We start from the raw sequence: 21,327 nt of genomic DNA, 5'->3' as shown, positions 1-21,327 counted from the left end.
TGGAAATGAATTCAATATACTTTTTATGTAAAAGAAATTAAAAACATTCTCAATATATACAGTAATTTGTTAATAGCAACGAGAACATAAAAACAAATATTTTTTAAAAGGAAATAGATTAGAATCAAGTTCCGTCTGTGTTTACATCTACTTCAAATGATATTTATGCTGGACACCGAATGCGCTGGAAAAGTCATTTCTGATTGTTGTTGACCAGTTTTAAAATATGCAAACAAATATACGCTAGCGGTTTAAATTCATTGACTAAAACTAGTTCCGTCAACAATCAATGTTCATAATTTACAATTTTCATCCATCTGAAAATAAATCTCCACCGAAAAAGGAAAAGATTATCTTTACTGATTTCTCAATGATTTTTTGATAATTCAATTCTTAAATAAACTGCTTTTGACTCTCATACCGATTTTTATTAATGTAATTTAAAACTTAGAATGTTGAAACGATTTGTTTTTCATTTTATTTTCTAATTTTTACTTACTTTAGAGTTAATCCTAGATGGACGTAAATATAAATTTGCAAATCATAACGAATAAAGTATTATATAAAACGGTTTAGTAAAGTTCACCCCAAAAATGACAAGGGCCACAATAGTGGGATTAGAATTGGAGATTCCTATCGGTGGCACACAAGAAACGATGTGAATCATTCATTCATTTCTTTTTTTCCTGTAAAAATATCATTTTCTTTGTATTCAGAATTTATTTAATACAGAAGAACCCCAGGATACGGCATTAATATGCTCCTGAGTTAATGAAATCGACGTATGGCGTGTCTTAAACAAAATGTTATACAATACATGTAAAAAATTAGTAACAAAATACAGTACAGTATATAATACACATGTATATAATCTCATGACTTTTTTTAAAGCCATTTCACCTCAAACAAGGCACATTGCAACTTTGATGTAGGAAGCTACTATCAGGGACATAAGCTACAGGGGTACTATGTAGGGAGTTGGACATCAAGATGTCGGTTAACGTTACACTTGAACTTCTGCATGGCAGTACAGTTGGGGAAGCAGGGACCCGGAAGGAAATTCCAAAGTCTAGCGGTTCTGGGGAAGAAACAACCGGAGTAGAATGCTCTCTTACATCTAGGGATCTCAACTGTGAAGGGGTGGGATTTTGCTGATTGTCGGGTTTGTCGGGGGTATTTACGTTGAGGGAGTACAAGTGCTTGCAGTTCGTCGGAGCATTCACCATTTAAATACTTGTAGAACAGGCAGAGGGATGTAACATTTCGTCGATGGGACAGAGGCTGAAGCCTAGATGACAGTTCAGGACCTCAATGTAATTGTTCCAACTCATGTTTCCTATGAACGTTAGGCCGAGGAGTTTAAAAGAAGTATTTTCAGATAATGAGTCTTTGGCCATTGCTATTGGTGATAGAGAAGGTTTCTTGTAATTATTGAAAGAAACAAGTTTAGTCTTGGCAGCATTGAATGTGACCATCCATTTTTGTCACTGTTCCACTACAGATTGGAGGGCATCCTCTAGTGTTTATAAATAACACTTTAAGGCGGGGCAAATACCGTCACCAGGGGTCGGAAAACATCATCTTCCACATCGTAACCGAAAAAAAACGTACCTCGGGACAACCGTATCCCGGGGTTCTACCGTAATTAATCCTTATATACGAAAACCCAAGTTTACGTCTTGAGTTAGCTGTTGTGAAAAAAATTAAAATGATACTTTTTGTTGTGGTATAACTATAAACAATGCAACTTACCCGTATGTATGTGGTGTAACTATAAACAATAAAACATGCAACGTACCCGTATGTTGGCAATGAATAAAAATAGAATCAACGTCTTCTGCTGGTATTTAATACGCTTTCAAATATTCAAAATAAACATTTAAAAAAATGATATTGTTTCTATTGTAATGATGTAATCGAACCGCGTACGTTGGGTTTAGTAGTCCGCTCTCGGTCAGTGACAAATGTACATATTATTCTTTACAGAACGGCGTTACAGAATGATTTAATCTGATTAATGTGGAACGTTATGTGTTCACTGGAAATAAACAGTTTCATATTTTATGCTTTGAAGAAGCTAAAAAAATCAGTGTATATTGTTTGTGGTAAGCAGTTTGAAAATCTGTGTTGTATTTTTGTATTTGTCATGATTAAAGTATCAAAGCGAATAAGGCTGGTCACAATGTTCAATTATACGAAACTGATTCAAAAACTGTTCCAAAATTTAATCTATTTAACAATGGAGCGAATCTGAGCAGCCAATCGAATTGATGGGAGCAAATACACGAAACGGGGGAGCAGTCATTATTTTTATAATGAATGAGCATTAGATGACTGTTAATAAAACGAAATGACAAAACGAATTAATCACGGACACGTGTAATAATTGAACACATTGAAATATTTGTAACGGTGTAAACTGAAAGAGGGTGAGGGCAAATATCCTTCCTCCTACCACCTGTAAATATGACTTGCTTGGAAGAATGGCACTTGCCGGAAATACTAAAAGAATCTACGATATTGGAAAAATTGATTGATAATTAAACGTTTTCCGGAGATTATCAGTCAATTTATTCAATATCGTAAATTCCTATAATATTTCCAGGGAGATTCACTCTCCCAAAATCCAGGGCTAACGGCTTAGACAGGAGTGCAAAATATTTAGGTTTCGATTCTAGCTGATTACATCAAGTCATTTTTTATAAAAACTTTTCAAATCAGTAGTATATATTAGGTACAATATAATAATGAATAGAGAATCGCTGACGTAATAATCATAATCTGCAATCAGAATTTGTAATATTTAAGCGTATTTTACGACCGGATTACGCTGGGGAGGAACATGCTATATATAGGGTACAATATAATAATCAATAAGGAATTAGCTCCATAATAATAATAAATACGAAATCTGCATGAATTAAAATATATTTAAGCAAATTTCACGACAGGGTAACGCGAGGCTAGTCTCTCTCACTCACTCTTTCTCACTCACTCTCTCTCTCTCTCTCTCTCTCTCTCTCTCTCTATATATATATATATATATATATATATATATATATATATATATATATATATATATATATAAAGCTTCCATTACCGGATTTAGCATATACTTTCGATTTGAAGTTCAATATCCTTTTTTTGCTGCATCAATATCCAATTTCCCTTATTCTATGTAGCTAAAACGATTTAAAAACTTTAAAAACATTTAATTTGATTTTCTATGTTTATTACATTTAGCAAATTAGGCGCGGACCTTTTATAATATTTACTAATATGTTCCTTCGAGGAGATGTATAAACATCGGACACTCATGGGTTAAGGAAATATATTTTATACTATATTCTTTGTCTTGCATACAATAAAATTTCTCTATTAGAAATTTAACTTTTTTAAATCACAAATTTTAAATTCCTTGATTATGATTTATTTGCTCTACCTAGGATATTGAGCAATTTATATATATATATATATATATATATATATATATATATATATATATATATATATATATATATAAAACATTTAATATCGCATTGTATTTGTAAGTACTTGCGGCAAACTCATGCTTAATCCAATCTTATGTAAATTATCACCATAGTAACCTAGCATCACATAAATAAAATTTCCTTCTATATTTGTCTCCGGGTTTTATTCGTGTTCGCTGGGGGCACAAATGTTTGACGAAACAGCGAAGTCTTTGAATATATAATATCTAACGTAGCTGCAATCAAGAGGGCTATGTATAATTTGGAAATGATTGTTGTATTTGAGGAAGGCTGCCATTGGCTTAAAGTGCTAGAGGTTATAGCCTCGCAGTATTAATCATAAACTATCTCTGTTATCATGACGAGAAGGTTTGGATTGAGAATAAAGTTCCTGGAGAAGTACTGAAGTGACAATAATTAACTCTAAATAAACTAATGAGATAATATGTGTGTGTATGTGTGTGTGTTTCTTTTTTTTTTACACAGTGGTCACCACTTATCAAGGCCCGGAAGCCACTCAGGGATAAGGGTTATTGCAAGTACATTACGTTAGTGTGGAGATTTGATGAAGTGTTTACGTAAGGGGGCGGTTCATTAGGAATTTGTTAACGTTGGACTGGAACACATCCAAGTTGTAGTCAGGTGGGAAGCAGGCAGACGGAACAGAGTTCCACAGGCGTGCAGTTCTAAGAAAGAAGCTTTGTTCATGGAATCGAAAATGAAGGGTCCCCTGTCAAAGTATTAGCACTTGATCTCTTGAGATGTATAGATATTTGTCCTTATTTTAGCTGTGATAGCACTCTTTTGTTGAGGAATAACCTAGGGATTCTTTTGATAGACATTATTCTTGAAATAAGCACCACAGATAAAATCACACTCACTGAAACTTATTCAAGATTCCATTACACATACACAAAAAAAGGTCACATATGGAATTGTTAATAAAAGTTCAATTCGGTCCGAATAAAATTAAGCGTTTGCCTAACTTGACTACCAATCATGAATCGTGTCCAACGCTCTGTTCAATGATATTTGAGAACACTTTGATGCTCATTTCACAAGTGAGATATGTGATCCTAGATATATTTCACACTCACTAGACTTTGGACTGGATTTCTGGAGAAGTATTGAATTGACATAACTTACTCTTAATAAACTAAGGAGATAAATATTGCCTTGGACGAAGTTAAGTATATATTAATACTTGGTCTCTTGAGATTAATATACTTGGTCTCTTGAGATTAATACTTGATCTCCTGAGATTAATACTTGATCTCCTGAAATTAATAATTGATCTCTTGATATTAATACTTGATCTCATGAGATTAATACTTGATCTCCTGAGATTAATACTTGATCTCTTGAGATTAATATACTTGGTCTCTTGATATTAATACTTGATCTCTTGATATTAATACTTGATCTCCTGAAATTAATATACTTGATCTCTTGAGATTAATACTTGATCTCTTGAGATTAATATACTTTGTCTCTTGATATTAATACTTGATCTCTTGAGATTTATATACTTGATCTCTTGATATTAATACTTGATCTCCTGAGATTAATACTTGATCTCCTGAGATTAATACTTGATCTCTTGATATTAATACTTGATCTCCTGAGATAAATACTTGATCTCTTGAGATTAATACTTGATCTCTTGCGATTAACACTTGATCTCTTGAGATTAATACTTGATCTCTTGATATTAATACTTGATCTCTTGAGATTAATACTTCATCTCTTGAGATTAATACTTGATCTCTTGAGATTAATATACTTGGTCTCTTGATATTAATACTTGATCTCTTGAGATTAATATACTTGATCTCTTGATATTAATACTTGATCTCCTGAAATTAATACTTGATCTCTTGAGATTAATACTTGATCTCTTGAGATTAATATACTTGGTCTCTTGATATTAATACTTGATCTCTTGAGATTTATATACTTGATCTCTTGATATTAATACTTGATCTCCTGAGATTAATACTTGATCTCCTGAGATTAATACTTGATCTCTTGATATTAATACTTGATCTCCTGAGATAAATACTTGATCTCTTGAGATTAATACTTGATCTCTTGCGATTAACACTTGATCTCTTGATATTAATACTTGATCTCCTGAGATTAATACTTGATCTCTTGATATTAATACTTGATCTCTTGCGAGTAACACTTGATCTCTTGAGATTAATACTTGATCTCTTGAGATTAACACTTGATCTCTTGAGATGTATAGACATTTGAATATTCTATTAATGTTCTCTTATACTCTCAAACAATGCGTTAGTAAAGAAGTTAGGAATATTAATTTTCTTCTCACTTATTGACCAGCTAACTACGTCATAGCATATCTTTCTTTTAGGTTTTTGGTCTTACTGGATTCGTCTAGTCTGGTAGAGTATCCGGTTTAGTGCTGTTACTATAGGCACTTAGAAAAGGCGCATCGCACCTGGTATAAGACGATGTATGGTAACCATACAGAGGGGGTTTTATTAATACTTCGGATACTATGCAATTTCGAATATTAAGTAAAGGTTTTATTTTAGGGGCAAGTATCCTCATGCCAGGTTTTCCCGAAAACCCTCAATAGGGAGAGACATAGGCACTCGGGAATAGTGCTTAGTGGTCAAGTTGTATTGAGTAGGCATCCGAATTATCTTCCGTAGCATTCAAATTCTCTTCCGTAATATTAAAATTTCTTCTGTGAGCAATTATATATATATATACATATATATATATATATATATATATATATATATATATACACGAGCAAACAGTTAATAAAACATGTTAAAACACTTTGAAATGAGTTAAAAACATATTTAATCTGAAAAGGAAACACTAGATAAGTGGATAGTCCTTAATCCGCGGAGTTTCGAAGAAATACTTTCCTTCTCATCAGAGGGTAGGAATTAGCAAAATGCGGGATCGGATTTTGCATGCAAAAGTATTTGATGAAACAACAAGTAAGTCAAAGATCTTACTTGATAACAAAAAAATGAAGCAGAGGGAATATGATGAAGAAAAAGGTGATTACACGTGAATGGATAGTCTGGTGGGAGATAAATAATCCAGTGGCGGTAAAATCCAAATATATAACTTCAAGAAAGTTAATTGAATTTCCATTAGCACAAGTAAAACCATTTTTATTATATATATATATATATATATATATATATATCAATAGAAGTCTGTTACATTTGGACATTGACATCGAGTGCAGTATACTTACACATGTGGTGTAAATGTGAGGTCAACCTAATTACTCTTTTAAAAGTCATACTACAATCGGTACATATGTAGGCCGCCTCAGCAGGTGGAGGTATTGTCTCTAGCTTGCGCATTCTTTTTCCCGTTTACATTATGTGTTTGCATGCAATACAAATTCAATGGAATATAATTTCTCTCTATTATGCGTTTGCATATGACACTACATATATTTCCTTGCAAAAAAGGAGCCACATACTTCACAAGAATGTTTTTTCTCCAGTATGTGTTTACATATATTGTAACAACTTTAACATTTGAGTAAAGGAAGAGGCACGAACTTCACAAGAATATGGTTTCTCTCCAGTTTAAACATATTTTGCTTGTGTGTAAAGGAAGAGCATTTCTTCTTCTAACAGCGTCTGCTGTGTCAGCCATCACCTTTTTACAAGACACACGATCTCCGGGTTTTTTTTTCTCACCAGTTATCGTACTCCTGGATATTCTTCGGCTGTTACTTAAACACGTCTTTGTAACGTAGTCATAGTGATCCAGCTCTCCTTAAAACTTTTTTTGTTTTAGCTCTTCATAAAAAATAGCTGTTGGCGTTTAGATGCTCTCTATACGTATGACATGTTCTGTCCACTTTAACTGACTGGTGATCATTTCTTCAACATTTGAGCATTTACTGCCATCCATAGTTGTTGTCGTCTCACCACGTTTTTGGCCAAGTAACACTCTGGCCGGGTTTAGGTATGATTGAAACTGCTATCTTCAGAAAATTCTCACATGGAACCGTAGAGAATGCAGTTAGGAGATTCGGAGTTTCTATCCCGTCGCGGTTATCACTTGAGGCCAGAGGAATAGTTGGCCAAAACGTCGTGAAACAACAACAAAGAATAATGAGAATAATAGTCCGCAATAAAATAAATTAATAAATACTACTCATTTCAATAATGAATTCCAATTAAAACAAGGCCGATAGCCATTAGTCGCGTGCTCTCGCGTAATGAATGAATGCGTGAATGTAGGATTGACATGGAATTCTTAAAGATAAACTAAAATGACCGAAAAATAGGCTGAAATGACTTAAATAAATAAAAAGTAAATGACTTAGAATGACTTTAATGAACTTAAGAATGAATTGAATGCTTAAAAAATAACTGGAATCCTTCAAAAACAACTTGAATAATCTGGATAATGACTTGAATGGCTTTGAGACTGACTATTTGTAAAGTGGGTGATCATTTTATATTAAATTAATACAGAAAAGTTATCCCTCATTTTATATCACAAAGTTACAAATATAAGTATAGCATGTAGTAAGAACAGATACTACACTTTGATCTTGGCCAAAAGTCCAAGAAAAGGATATTTATTTGCCCCCCCCCACCGAGCAATTTAGGCACAAGGCCGATTTTTAATGTGATGAGTGAAGGGAAAATGGGGACCAACTCCCGTGGAGTAGGGGAGCTGGATAGTGACAATTGGTATGAAGGGTTGCCCCTACATTGACCAAGGTCTTATATGTGGGGTTGCCGCCACATATGGTCTTTGCTTGCAGTATCAGCCGGAGCAGATACTACACTTTGATCTCGGCCAAAAGGCCAAGAAAAGCTGTATTTATTTGCTCCCCCACCGAGCAAATTAGGCACAAGGCCGATTTTTAATGTGAGGAGTGAAGGGGAAATGGGGACCAACCCCCCGGGGACTAGGGGAGCTGGATAGTGACAATTGGTATGAAGGGTTGCCCCTACATTGACCAACTTCTTATATGTGGGATTGCTCCCACGTATGGTCTTTGCTTGCAGTATCTGCCGGAACAGATGGTATTTATTTGCTTCCCCACTGAGCAAATTAGGCACAAGGCCGTTTTTTAATGTGGAGAGAGAGGGAGGGGGAGGGAAAGGGGGGACCAGCTCCCGAGAGGTGGGAAATGGGAGCTGGATAGTAACTGTTGGTCTGTAGGGTGATCCCTACATTGACCAAGGTCAGATATGTGGGGTTACCCCCACATATGGTCTTTGCTGGTCTTTGCTTGCAGCATCTGCCGGAACAGATGGTATTTATTTGCTCCCCCACCGAGCAAATTAGGCACAAGGCCGATTTTTAATGTGAGGAGTGAAGGGGAAATAGGGACCAATTCCCGGGGAGTAGGAGAGCTGGATAGTGACAATTGGTATGAAGGGTTGTCCCTACATTGACCAAGGTCTTATATGTGGGGTCGCCCCCACATATGGTCTTTGCTTGCAGTATCTGCCGGAACAGATGGTATTTATTTGTTCCCCCACCGAGCAAATTAGGCACAAGGCCAATTTTTAATGTGAGGAGTGAAGGGGAGGGGGAAGGGAAAAAGGGGACCAGCTCCCGAGAGGTGGGAAATGGGAGCTGGTTAAAGGTCAGGTATGTGGGGTTGCCCCCACATCTGGTCTTTGCTTTCAGTATCTGCCGGACAGATTGGATTTATTTGCTCCCCCACCGAGCAAATTAGGCGCAAGGCCAATTTTTAATGTGAGGAGTGAAGGGAGGGGGAAGGGAAAAAGGGGACCAGCTCCCGAGAGATGGGAAATGGGAGCTGGTTAAAGGTCAGGCATGTGGGGTTGCCCCCACATCTGGTCTTTGCTAGTCATAGCTTGCAGTATCTGCCGGACAGATGGTATTTATTTGCTCCCCCACTGAGCAAATTAGGCACAAGGCCGATTTTTAATGTGAGGAGTGAAGGGGAAGTGGAGACCAACTCCCCGGGGAGTAGGGGAGCTAGATAGTGACAATTGGTATGAAGGGTTGCCCCTTCATTGACCAAGGTCTTATACGTGGGGGCATCCCCACATACGGTCTTTGCTGCAGTATCTGTCGGACAGATGGTATTTATTTTCTCCCCCACCGAGCAAATTAGGCACAAGGCCAATTTTTAATGTGAGGAGTGAAGGGAGGGGGAAGGGAAAGGGGGGACCAGCTCCCGAGAGGTGGGAAATGGGAGCTGGTTAAAGGTCAGGCATGTGGGGTTGCCCCCACATCTGGTCTTTGCTAGTCATAGCTAGTCATAGCTTGCAGTATCTGTCGGACAGATGCTACACTTTGATCTCGGCCAAAAGGCCAAGAAAAGCTTAAAAAGCTAAGAACAGCATCTATTAATAACAGATCTTTGATCTTAACCAAAAAGGCCAAGCACAAAAGTGTTAAGGACAGACCGACCGACGGAGTGACTTATAGAGTCGCTTGCACGCGGCTAATAATATATATACCAAAATGCATTCTTATTTACTATTAAGATTTATTCAAACTAACAAAAGAAAACTACTTTGGGAATATTCTGTATTTGGATACGTCATTTCATGATGCTTGATTTCAGTTTTACATGACCACACAAATGACGAGGTACTTTGCTAAAAAATGCTTGATTATTTTTATGGCATATATAGTATGTCCATAAACATAAAAATACATTTACAGCGAATGAAACTGCTATAAATGATATACAATTCATGAAAGACCGACCATCGAGCACACTTCAAACCATTTAAGCTTTAGATGTTCAATGAGTTCATTAGAAACAAACGTGTCAATCTTTTTCACCTTTTTCTGATATGGTAAATGAGCTGAAACTTTTTCTGATATGGTACATGAGCTGAAACTTTTTCTGATATGGTACATGAGTTGAAACTTTTTCTGATATGGTACATGAGTTGAAACTTTTCCTGATATGGTACATGAGTTGAAACTTTTTCTGATATGGTACATGAGCTGAAACTTTTTCTGATATGGTACATGAGCTGAAACTTTTTCTGATATGGTACATGAGTTGAAACTTTTTCTGATATGGTAAATGAGCTGAAACTCTTTCTGATATGGTACATGAGTTGAAACTTTTTCTGATATGGTACATGAGCTGAAACTTTTTCTGATATGGTACATGAGTTGAAACTTTTTCTGATATGGTACATGAGTTGAAACTTTTTCTGATATGGTACATGAGCTGAAACTTTTTCTGATATGGTACATGAGTTGAAACTTTTTCTGATATGGTACATGAGTTGAAACTTTTTCTGATATGGTACATGAGCTGAAACTTTTTCTGATATGGTACATGAGCTGAAACTTTTTCTGATATGGTACATGAGTTGAAACTTTTTCTGATATGGTACATGAGCTGAAACTTTTTCTGATATGGTACATGAGCTGAAACTTTTTCTGATATGGTACATGAGTTGAAACTTTTTCTGATATGGTACATGAGTTGAAACTTTTTCTGATATGGTACATGAGCTGAAACTTTTTCTGATATGGTACATGAGCTGAAACTTTTTCTGATATGGTACATGAGTTGAAACTTTTTCTGATATGGTACATGAGTTGAAACTTTTTCTGATATGGTACATGAGCTGAAACTTTTTCTGATATGGTACATGAGTTGAAACTTTTTCTGATATGGAACATGAGTTGAAACTTTTTCTGATATGGTACATGAGCTGAAACTTTTTCTGATATGGTACATGAGTTGAAACTTTTTCTGATATGGTACATGAGTTGAAACTTTTTCTGATATGGTACATGAGTTGAAACTTTTTCTGATATGGTACATGAGTTGAAACTTTTTCTGATATGGTACATGAGCTGAAACTTTTTCTGATATGGTACATGAGTTGAAACTTTTTCTGATATGGTACATGAGTTGAAACTTTTTCTGATATGGTACATGAGTTGAAACTTTTTCTGATATGGTACATGAGGTGAAACTTTTTCTGATATGGTACATGAGGTGAAACTTTTTCTGATATGGTACATGAGCTGAAACTTTTTCTGATATGGTACATGAGTTGAAACTTTTTCTGATATGGTACATGAGGTGAAACTTTTTCTGATATGGTACATGAGCTGAAACTTTTTCTGATATGGTACATGAGCTGAAACTTTTTCTGATATGGTACATGAGCTGAAACTTTTTCTGATATGGTACATGAGCTGAAACTTTTTTTGATATGGTACATGAGCTGAAACGTTTTCTGATATGGTACATGAGCTGAAACTTTTTCTGATATGGTACATGAGCTGAAACTTTTTCTGATATGGTACATGAGCTGAAACTTTTTCTGATATGGTCCATGAGCTGAAACTTTTTCTGATATGGTACATGAGCTGAAACTTTTTCTGATATGGTACATGAGCTGAAACTTTTTCTGATATGGTCCATGAGCTGAAACTTTTGCAGTGCTGACCGCAAGTGTCTGAAACATTTCTTTAACATTTTAAGACAGATGTTGCTCAAAAGCACGTGTAATTTCTTATTGCCAAAATCATACGGCCGTCCTCTACATTCTTCATCTTCAAAGCTCTCATCTCTGCGTCTGGATTACTAGAACCGCCTTTACACTGTCCAACCGCTTCAGGATCCATCTTACCATAATTCACTTGACTAGCTGGACGCCTGCCGCTCCCCGATCGTACAATACGCTTTAACGTGATATTTTAATTTATGCTCATTGCGTATGTATTATTATAGAATAATTTAACTATTATATATTAAAAAGAATAATTTGATCGGTAAACTAATTAAAAAAAAAATAATGTCGTTTATCAAATTCCGTCTGTGTTTGTTTACAATATCACGTCAGCTGATATTTGGGTTTGACGATGAATGCCCTGGAAATGTCACTTCTGATTAATGTTTAGTTTTAAAATATACAAACTCTTCTTTTACTTTAAATTGAACTCATTAATAAGAAAAAAAAATAAAATAAAATGGTGAGGTACATCCGCGTTTGAACTGGTGATCATTCGTTTTGTAGTCGACTGATCTTCCACTGAGCTATTTAGCCAGATGACGATAACTCTGTTTTTTTTTTTTAAGAACAAATCATTTGCTAAGAGTTTATTATCCCCCTTGCCGGTGTAACGTATAGAAATTCCTTCGTAAAAATTCTTCTTTATCTATAAAAAAAAAAAATATTTTTACAATCGGAGTTTTTCGAATTTTTATACTTAGCGGATGAATTTCTGTAAAAAAAAACGTATCTAAGAACACTGCCAGACATATAAATTACCTTTGTGTCAAATCTGCAAAATATAAGCTCAGCCGTTTGGAAACTTATGAGGAACTCTCTCTCTCTCTCTCTCTATCTCTCTCTCTCTCTCTCTCACACACACACACCAAGTGACTTTTATATAATAGTAGAGATATTGGCAGAAGTTTCGGACGCGTTGCGCCCAAGTTTGAAATCACGCAATATGATAAAACGAGGGTCATGTTTTGGCACGTTTATCATTGATAGTCCTTTAAGTTTCAAAAATAGTTTCTATTCGAAAATAAGTTATAAATAATTATTTAATACACAATATACCGGGTGAACCAAGTGCAAGACAGATAAAAAAAAACAACAATAGCACTTCTAGATTCTCTGAAATATTTAAAAATATCTCTCGGTTGGAATGTTTTAGAAACGGATGAATGTCTGGCGTTCAGTAGGATGATCCACCAACAGCTAAAAAAAAAAAATGAACAAAAAACATTATTTAATTCAAATTTACCAGAAAAATCTACACATTCTATGTTAAAATAACATTTTTTTCTGACGACTTGATACTTCGTGAAATTTCATTTGTCTGGCTATAAATATATGTATTATTTTCCGTCTAAATATTTCAACTCCCGGGTTGCGCCTGGTAATCCAGCTTGTTGTAATATTTTAAATTCAAAAGTCTGGTTGTTCTTATTTTTTTCGCAATCAGTGTTGGGACGATTCATTGGTATGGGAATAGATAAAATATTGTGTCTATTTTCCAATGCAACAAACGATTCCTTCAATATTTTTTTTCATTTTTGTTTGAAACTAAATTTTCCATCGCTGGTATTAATCATAAAATACGAAATCGTTATTGATTTTAAAATACTATAGAGGACCTCCTCTCTTATTTATTTTTATGTTTGCGAAAATACAAACATAAATAACAGGAATATATATATATATATATATATATATATATATATATATAAATATATATATATATATATATATATATATATATATATATATATATATATATATATATACTAGCATGGGTGCCCGGCGTTGCCCGGGTATTTGGAGGTGTATGTTGAGCAAAAAAAAAGGGGGGGATCAATTTTTTAAACATTGACCCCTATTATGAACCCTTAACATTTATGGTTTGGGGCTCAATGAGTTGTATGAATGTGCTCCCCGCTTATTCCGGCATTTGTTTCCAGTCGTCCTGTACATACACTTCACTTGCCACTGGTATTTAACAATGTCGATTCAGGAGAAATGTGGTTGGAGATTGCGCACTTCTGCCACAAAAATGTATATATACTGCGCAATATATATAATTTTTTTGTGGCAAAAGGTACGTAATCTCCAACCACATTGTGTGTGTGTGTGTGTGTGTGTGTGTGTGTGTGTGTGTAAAAAGGGTACAGAGGTTCCAATGAGAGAAAAACTATATATTTAAATGGGTGCGATCACCAACAATTGTTGTTTTTGTTTATACTTGTTTTGTTATTTAATATTTTACATTTTTCAAATTATTGAAATAATATGTTGCTACACAGTCATGAGCATGTTTCAGTCAGGTCAATATCAGGAGGTTCCGTTAGATGTTGTGAAAAATAAAATTTAGTTGCATATAAATGAGAACTAATAATGGTGCGAATGAAATGATTGGGAAAGGGTGAGGGTTAATAGTGAAGATGGAAGTAGTGGAAGACTAGAGAGAAAAGTATTCGTATGCGTGTGTGATGGTCTCCCTCAATCTTAAACATACTAGTGTGTATAGATTGAAACAGTTGGGGAATATGGATTTGACATATCTATGCTAAAAGGGTTTCGGATTTTATCATGGCTATTCAGTTATAAAAATGGTTTCAATTTTAACTTTTTTATGTGGTCAGAAAATGTCCGACTTGCATTGCCCTCTTGTATATCCCCGCCCCACCACTCTCACCCCTACACACATTAGTGACGAGGTTAAGAGGTAAGGAAGAAAAGGGAAAGACGATAGGGAGAAAAGAAGAAAAGAAAAAAGAAAGGAAAGAGAAAGAATCAAAAGGGAAACTATAATTGATTCATTGGTGGTGATTTTAAGGCATGTCTTTCGTTTTTCCATTCGTCCCCCATCCCCTTCACTCCTCCCACCCTCACTCCCATCTTTCATAATAGTTTTTTTTTCTTAATTAACAACAGCGTATGTTGGAAAGTTGTGTAGCAATATATATATATATATATATATATATATATATATATATATATATATATATATATATAGAGAGAGAGAGAGAGAGAGAGGGAGAGAGAAAGTGAGAGAATTGTATAAAAATCAGGAATTTAGAACAGAATTGTTAATTATATCAGAACAGAGAAACATTTTGGAATCGAAACATCACTAATATATATATATATATATATATATATATATATATATATATATATATATATATATATATATTCTAGGTAGATAGATATTATAAATTAAGAATAACTGAATTTCAACAAGGGTCGTTCATAGTGCTCTATCAAAGAGAGCAAATTATATTCATTTTTATTGTGATTTATGTAAATACAGCCATATCTTGCTACAATGTGCAGACCGTTTCAATCATAATTGATCTCACCAGGCAAAAAGATTTAAAAATCCAAAAATTCAAAAGGTGTTCAAGACCATTTTCAATTAAAGAGGAAAGAAAATATATTTCGCCATGACTGGCGTGAAGCAAGGTTAATGATCTTATCTAAGATCATTAACCTTTGCTTCATTTCAATAATAAAAAAGAATATATATATATATTTATATATTTAATTGTACAGAAGTTCAGAAAAAACATGGGTGCCGTCGGTTTCAAGCCCAACATAATGTTGGTACAATGTTTTTATTTTTTAACTTCTGTACAATTAAATAAATAAATATTAAGCTCTTATATCGAAAAAGTTTTTCTTTGTAATTGAGCACTTTGTTGGAATTCTTTTCCCCCAAAACAGTAAACAAATATATATATATATATATATATATATATATATATATAGTAAGTTATGAAAATATATATGGCAATTAATCTATATTTTCAAAACTTACTACCTAGCTCTACTTATGTATTAAGCACTGTTGAAGTAAATACTGGAAAATTTACGCATAAAATTATGTCTTCGTATATTAATTTATGTGATTAAATGATGGAATGACGCACACACTGACACACAAACACACACACTAACACACACACACACACACACACACACACACATATATATGTAGCTTAGTGAGTTAGAAGAAGAGAGAAAGTTCAATTCTATAAGAGGAGACTTATCGGGATATAAAAATTGGAACTTATATAGGAAAAAAAATAAGAATGTAAAATGAAGTCACAAAAACTTTATATCGTTAAAGAATACGTAATTTATTCAATAAGGATATACACACATTTAGTAGGGGGATAGAGGGAAGTTTTTATTCCAAGGAGGAGCATTATGTTACCTTAGCATCTTATCTACTCTTCTGATGAGAAGCATTAGGCTTAGAAATACCTTGGTATAAAGAGTCGCCTTTATTCCCCTAACTAAATGTGTGCATACCCTTATTGAATAAATAAACCATTATATATTTAACAATATATAGTTTTTGTTATTCATTTTCCATTCTTATTGTTTTCCGGTATATATATATATATATATATATATATATATATATATATATATATATATATATATATATATATATATATAGAGAGAGAGAGAGAGAGAGAGAGAGAGAGAGAGAGAGAGAAAGAGAGAGAGAGAGAGGGAGAGAGAGGGAGAGAGAGAGAGAAAGAGAGAAAGAGAAAGAAAATAATTGACAAAAAGTTGTTCCAAAATTCATGATGTTGTCACTCTTATAATTTTATATATTTACACACACACATATATATATATATATAATTTAATTATATATATATAATTAAATTATATATATATATATATAATTTAATTATATATATATATATATATAATTTAATTATATATATATAATTAAATTATATATATATATAATTAAATTATATATATATATAATTAAATTATATATATATATATATATAATTTAATTATATATATATATATATATATAATTTAATTATATATATATAATTAAATTATATATATATATAATTAAATTATATATATATATAATTAAATTATATATATATATAATTAAATTATATATATATATATATATAATTTAATTATATATATTATTAAATTATATATATATATATAATTAAATTATATATATATAATTTAATTATATATATATATATAATTTAATTATATATATATAATTAAATTATATATATATAATTAAATTATATATATATATAATTAAATTATATATATATATATAATTAAATTATATATATATATATATATATATATATATATATATATATATTAATATAAATTAATATACGAAGACATATATTATGTGTGTATGCATACGAAATCGGGAATTTAGAACAAAGTCGGTAACTGTATCGGAATCGAAGAAAATACTGGAATCATCTTCTCACTATTATTAATAGACAGCAAACCGTAGCCGGTTTGGACATAATAAGTAGTCTTATTTCTATGTGCGATTCATTAGTAATTGCACCAATTCATGTGATGAGGAAAGAAATGCGAGAAAGGAATAGGAGGAGAAAAAGAGAAAGAAATGATGATAAGAAAGAATTGGAAAAAGAGATTAAATGTTGGCATCGATTATGCAGAGAAGATGGAGATAAGTAATGGAGATGTCAGATTAAGCAGTGTAATCGTTCCTAAACGATGCAGTTGCTAATGGCAACGGCATTTATAGAATTGGATTCAAGCCTTTCTCAATTGAATTCCTGAAAGCATCACCGAGCCCATTTCTCGTCAAATCTTTTGTAATAATACAGATGAATAATACTCTCTTGGCAAAGCTTGAATATGTGTCTGTACTAACCGAGGATACGTCCTTGACAATCGGTTCGACAGTAAATTTGTTGCTGTCGGATTGAATCAGCGTTCTGTTCAGTCCTAGGAGGTTAAACTTCTCAAAGCTTGACAATTTTTTCTGAGATGGGGTTCGTTCATTTCTAATCGCCTAAGGGATGCCGATCGGGCTGCTTATGCATTTTTGAAGATTTCAGTCCGCTTTACATAGCGCACTGATGTTTCAAACCCCGCATGACCTTGTGTCAAACCTCCCGCGAAAAGATAAATATAAATTGTATAAAATATCAATCAACAATATATACCGATGAGAGAATAAATTCATATATATATGCATATAATTCTTTGTTTTATACCTACGTCATTTCTGTAATTTCTATTTTGTATATCTGCAGATATTTATCCATCACTGATTTAGCATAATGATTGGAGACTTCGCTAATGTATCTGTAGACAATAGTTCAATCCTTTGTCGAATTATACAAAAGATTTTAAAAATGTTACTTTTGCTAAACACTCAGATATAAAGAGGAAGTAACAAAGTTCAGTGGACCCGAGGAAATAAGTGGCATCCTCCCTTACATCTCAGTGTAGTAGCTTTTGAAAACAGAACTTTCAGGTTACTCCTGACTACGATCAACCATTTTACCTTTTTTTCATACATATTTATACAACTGTGTGTATTCTCGGAAGAAAATCGAACTGATATAGTAAATATTCGAGAATAACAATTTTATTTCACACGTAGTTAATGGGAATCATCCCTCGCCACACACACACACACACACACACACACACACACACACACACACACACACACACACCATTTTAGGTTGTGAAATAAAAAAATAAAAAATAAATATATCAGCTGACCGGTTTTGAAGCTCGTACAACAGAGCTAAAATCGAGCTTAATAATCACGTTTAAAAAAATGGGGGAAATAATGAATGGAGATGAATTAGAGCTTAATCAGGTTTCTATTTAAAAGTTAGATTCCCCGTTTTTTCTTTTTTTTTCTCCCCCTTTTCATCTCCATTCATAATTTCCCCCTTTCTTAAACGTGATTATTAAGCTCGATTTTAGCTCTGTTGTACGAGCTTCGAAACCGGTCAACTGGCATATTCATTTTTATTGTTTTAATTTCACAACCTAAAATTTTTCCGAACAAGTATAAAATTGGTCTGTACATAGCCGTAATATATATATATATATATATATATATATATATATATATATATATATATATAATGTGTGCCTTTGTGCGTGTGTGTGTGTGTGTGTGTGCGTACATTTAGACAGATATATATGCCTCGGTCGAATTTGTGTGCGGAAGTTTCGTAATCGTTTTCCTCCATCTCTTATATTTTGCAAGTACTTTCAACTGATTTCTTCAGTCGTCTGCAGACAGTGTTTGATTATTGTTTCGTTTAAAATCTGGATGCTTTTAAATGCTTCAGTTCAAATTACATTTAAATTACTTAAAATTGTTAAGCAATGATCAAATCTCAAACTTTTTCAAAACTCTAAAGAATATATAAGATACCATAAGGTACTTTAAATCCATTTCATCCAAAGAATTCTTAAACACCTAAATCCAATAAAATCTATAAAGCCGAATTGACAAATATGAATACTGAACGAAAATATGCAAAAATCCAAGAAGCCTACAGAAAGTGAACATTAGAATTCCAATATTCCAGGTAGTTTAGAATTTGTTTCCATTAATTTTTAACTATCCCTGTGATATGTGCCTAAGGTATAATTATATTGATTGTCAAGGAGAATTATATACTTAAAATTTTAAAGAACCAGAAATGTCCTTCTTTCAACATTATTTAATTATCATACTTATTATAATGATATTTTATTACGATACACCTATTACCAACTCCTAATGTAGTAGTCATATTTAAAATACCCAAACTAAGAAGTAATTCTAACAAAAATTTAAATTGTGGCAAAATACGTTAGTAACATGTTACAATAGCAACAAGATGCAAGTTTCGAAATCCGGCCGACTTTTTTTAAGCCCATAAGATGTAACATACTTGATGGCAGTGCAAAGTTTTCATCTCATATTTTTTCAAAGATTAATATTTGAATACCTTTTTTTGTGTATATGGAGGCTTAAATTTAAATAAAATATGTTTTATGATATTCATGATACAATTTTATATATAAAAAAAACGAAACTCGTTATTCTTAATTATAACTTAATGTTAGCAGAAATCGTTATTTTAATATAATGAGATAATTTTAAGTTAAACTTTTCTTCAAATTACTTAATCATTAATAAGATATATCCCCCCCAGAGCTTACAATGTATAAAAGAATTTAAGCTTAAATTGTTACTTACCGTATTACTTATATGAGTTTAAAATAGACTATCATGTACCTCGTTCTATGGGGACAATTTTGTATCATTTCTTGCTTTTTATTCAACAAATCATCATGTGTAATGGAAAGATTGCACAAATTACATTTTTTCTATACATTTATTAGTTTTATAATATTAGCTTAATTGATGATTCATTTTATTTTAACTAATTCCTAACATATTTAGCTTAAGAAGTAGGAGCTTTATGTGGTTCAAGTTTGAAAGGTTATACATTATTTTTGTATCTCTCCTAAAAGGTAATGGTAATAAAATTTACGCAGGTATTAGTAATGTTTGCAGTAGTTATGCTACATTTGTTAACTGCATTTGTGACTAAACAGTTTCCGTTTACTGGGCAGTATTCTTATTTCTATAATTCCAGATATTTTCAGTTATCTTATTAGTATTATTATGTCTCTGTTCATCATATGTGCAGTACGAACTTTGTATTTTAGTGTTATTATATTCTATTATAGACGCAGAAATATTCTTAGAAGTGGAGAAAGACAGATTAATAGTACTATTTTTTTAAAATGATCATGAGAATCTGTTTACTATATGGCGGGTTAAACCACATTGCGGACCGCCGTCAATTTTGTTTATTTTATTCTTCGTGTTAGGTCGCCAAGAACCATTATGTTAATTTTAACATTACATAATTTATTTTCAGTTATATTGCTAATATTCCTTTTTTTCAATTATCATTATATGATATGCAGTCAATTCTTTTGTTGGCTTCATTATTGGATTTGCTTAAACTTCTCATAATCTCATTATATTATTACATGTTTTTATTAAACAGACGTTCGTTCTTAGATAATTTAATTATTTTGTAGATAAATGAAACTATATCCTAACAGAATGTGAATGGTCAAAATTATGATTCGATTTATAATATGGCTCATATGTTTTATTAACCAAATCCAAAGTAACATCTAGAAAATTGACTACACTATGATTGATTTTTATAGATATTTCAAGATTTATTTTCCTAAAAAATCTGCATTTTTCCCCTTTCATCCAGGCTTTTAAATTTAAAATAAACAAGAACCAAGGAATCATACATATACAGTCCTCTTACTAATTCAAGACATGCAATTCCCTTAGTATATAAAGTCCCACCAAATCAGTAATTTGTGCTGAATCTCGGATCCCATAGTAATATCACAATAGTAAATATAATAAACAATAATGATTAGTTAAAATACAAAGATAAATAATGGAAGTTTAATTAAAAAAAACTATAAGTAATATTGAGTGCTAACATATTTGGAACATATGAAAT

General features: G+C 32.6%; 1 protein-coding gene and 1 pseudogene across 4 annotated transcripts in view; both read right to left on the bottom strand.

Annotated features, from left to right (window-relative positions):
* The window catches only part of LOC145249747 (putative amine oxidase [copper-containing]), an 845,813-nt gene that overhangs the window by 315,820 nt on the left and 508,666 nt on the right, over positions 1–21,327 (bottom strand). The gene's annotated exons all lie outside the window — the stretch shown is intronic.
* LOC145249872 (U2 spliceosomal RNA) lies at positions 7,982–8,086 on the bottom strand (annotated as a pseudogene).

The sequence above is a fragment of the Euprymna scolopes genome, chromosome 28 (genome assembly GCF_053919585.1).
Source record: "Euprymna scolopes isolate OS-2025 chromosome 28, ASM5391958v1, whole genome shotgun sequence".
NCBI classification, from domain to species: domain Eukaryota; kingdom Metazoa; phylum Mollusca; class Cephalopoda; order Sepiida; family Sepiolidae; genus Euprymna; species Euprymna scolopes.
Note: the sequence above shows the minus strand (reverse complement) of the source record. Positions and strands in the feature narration are given on the sequence as shown.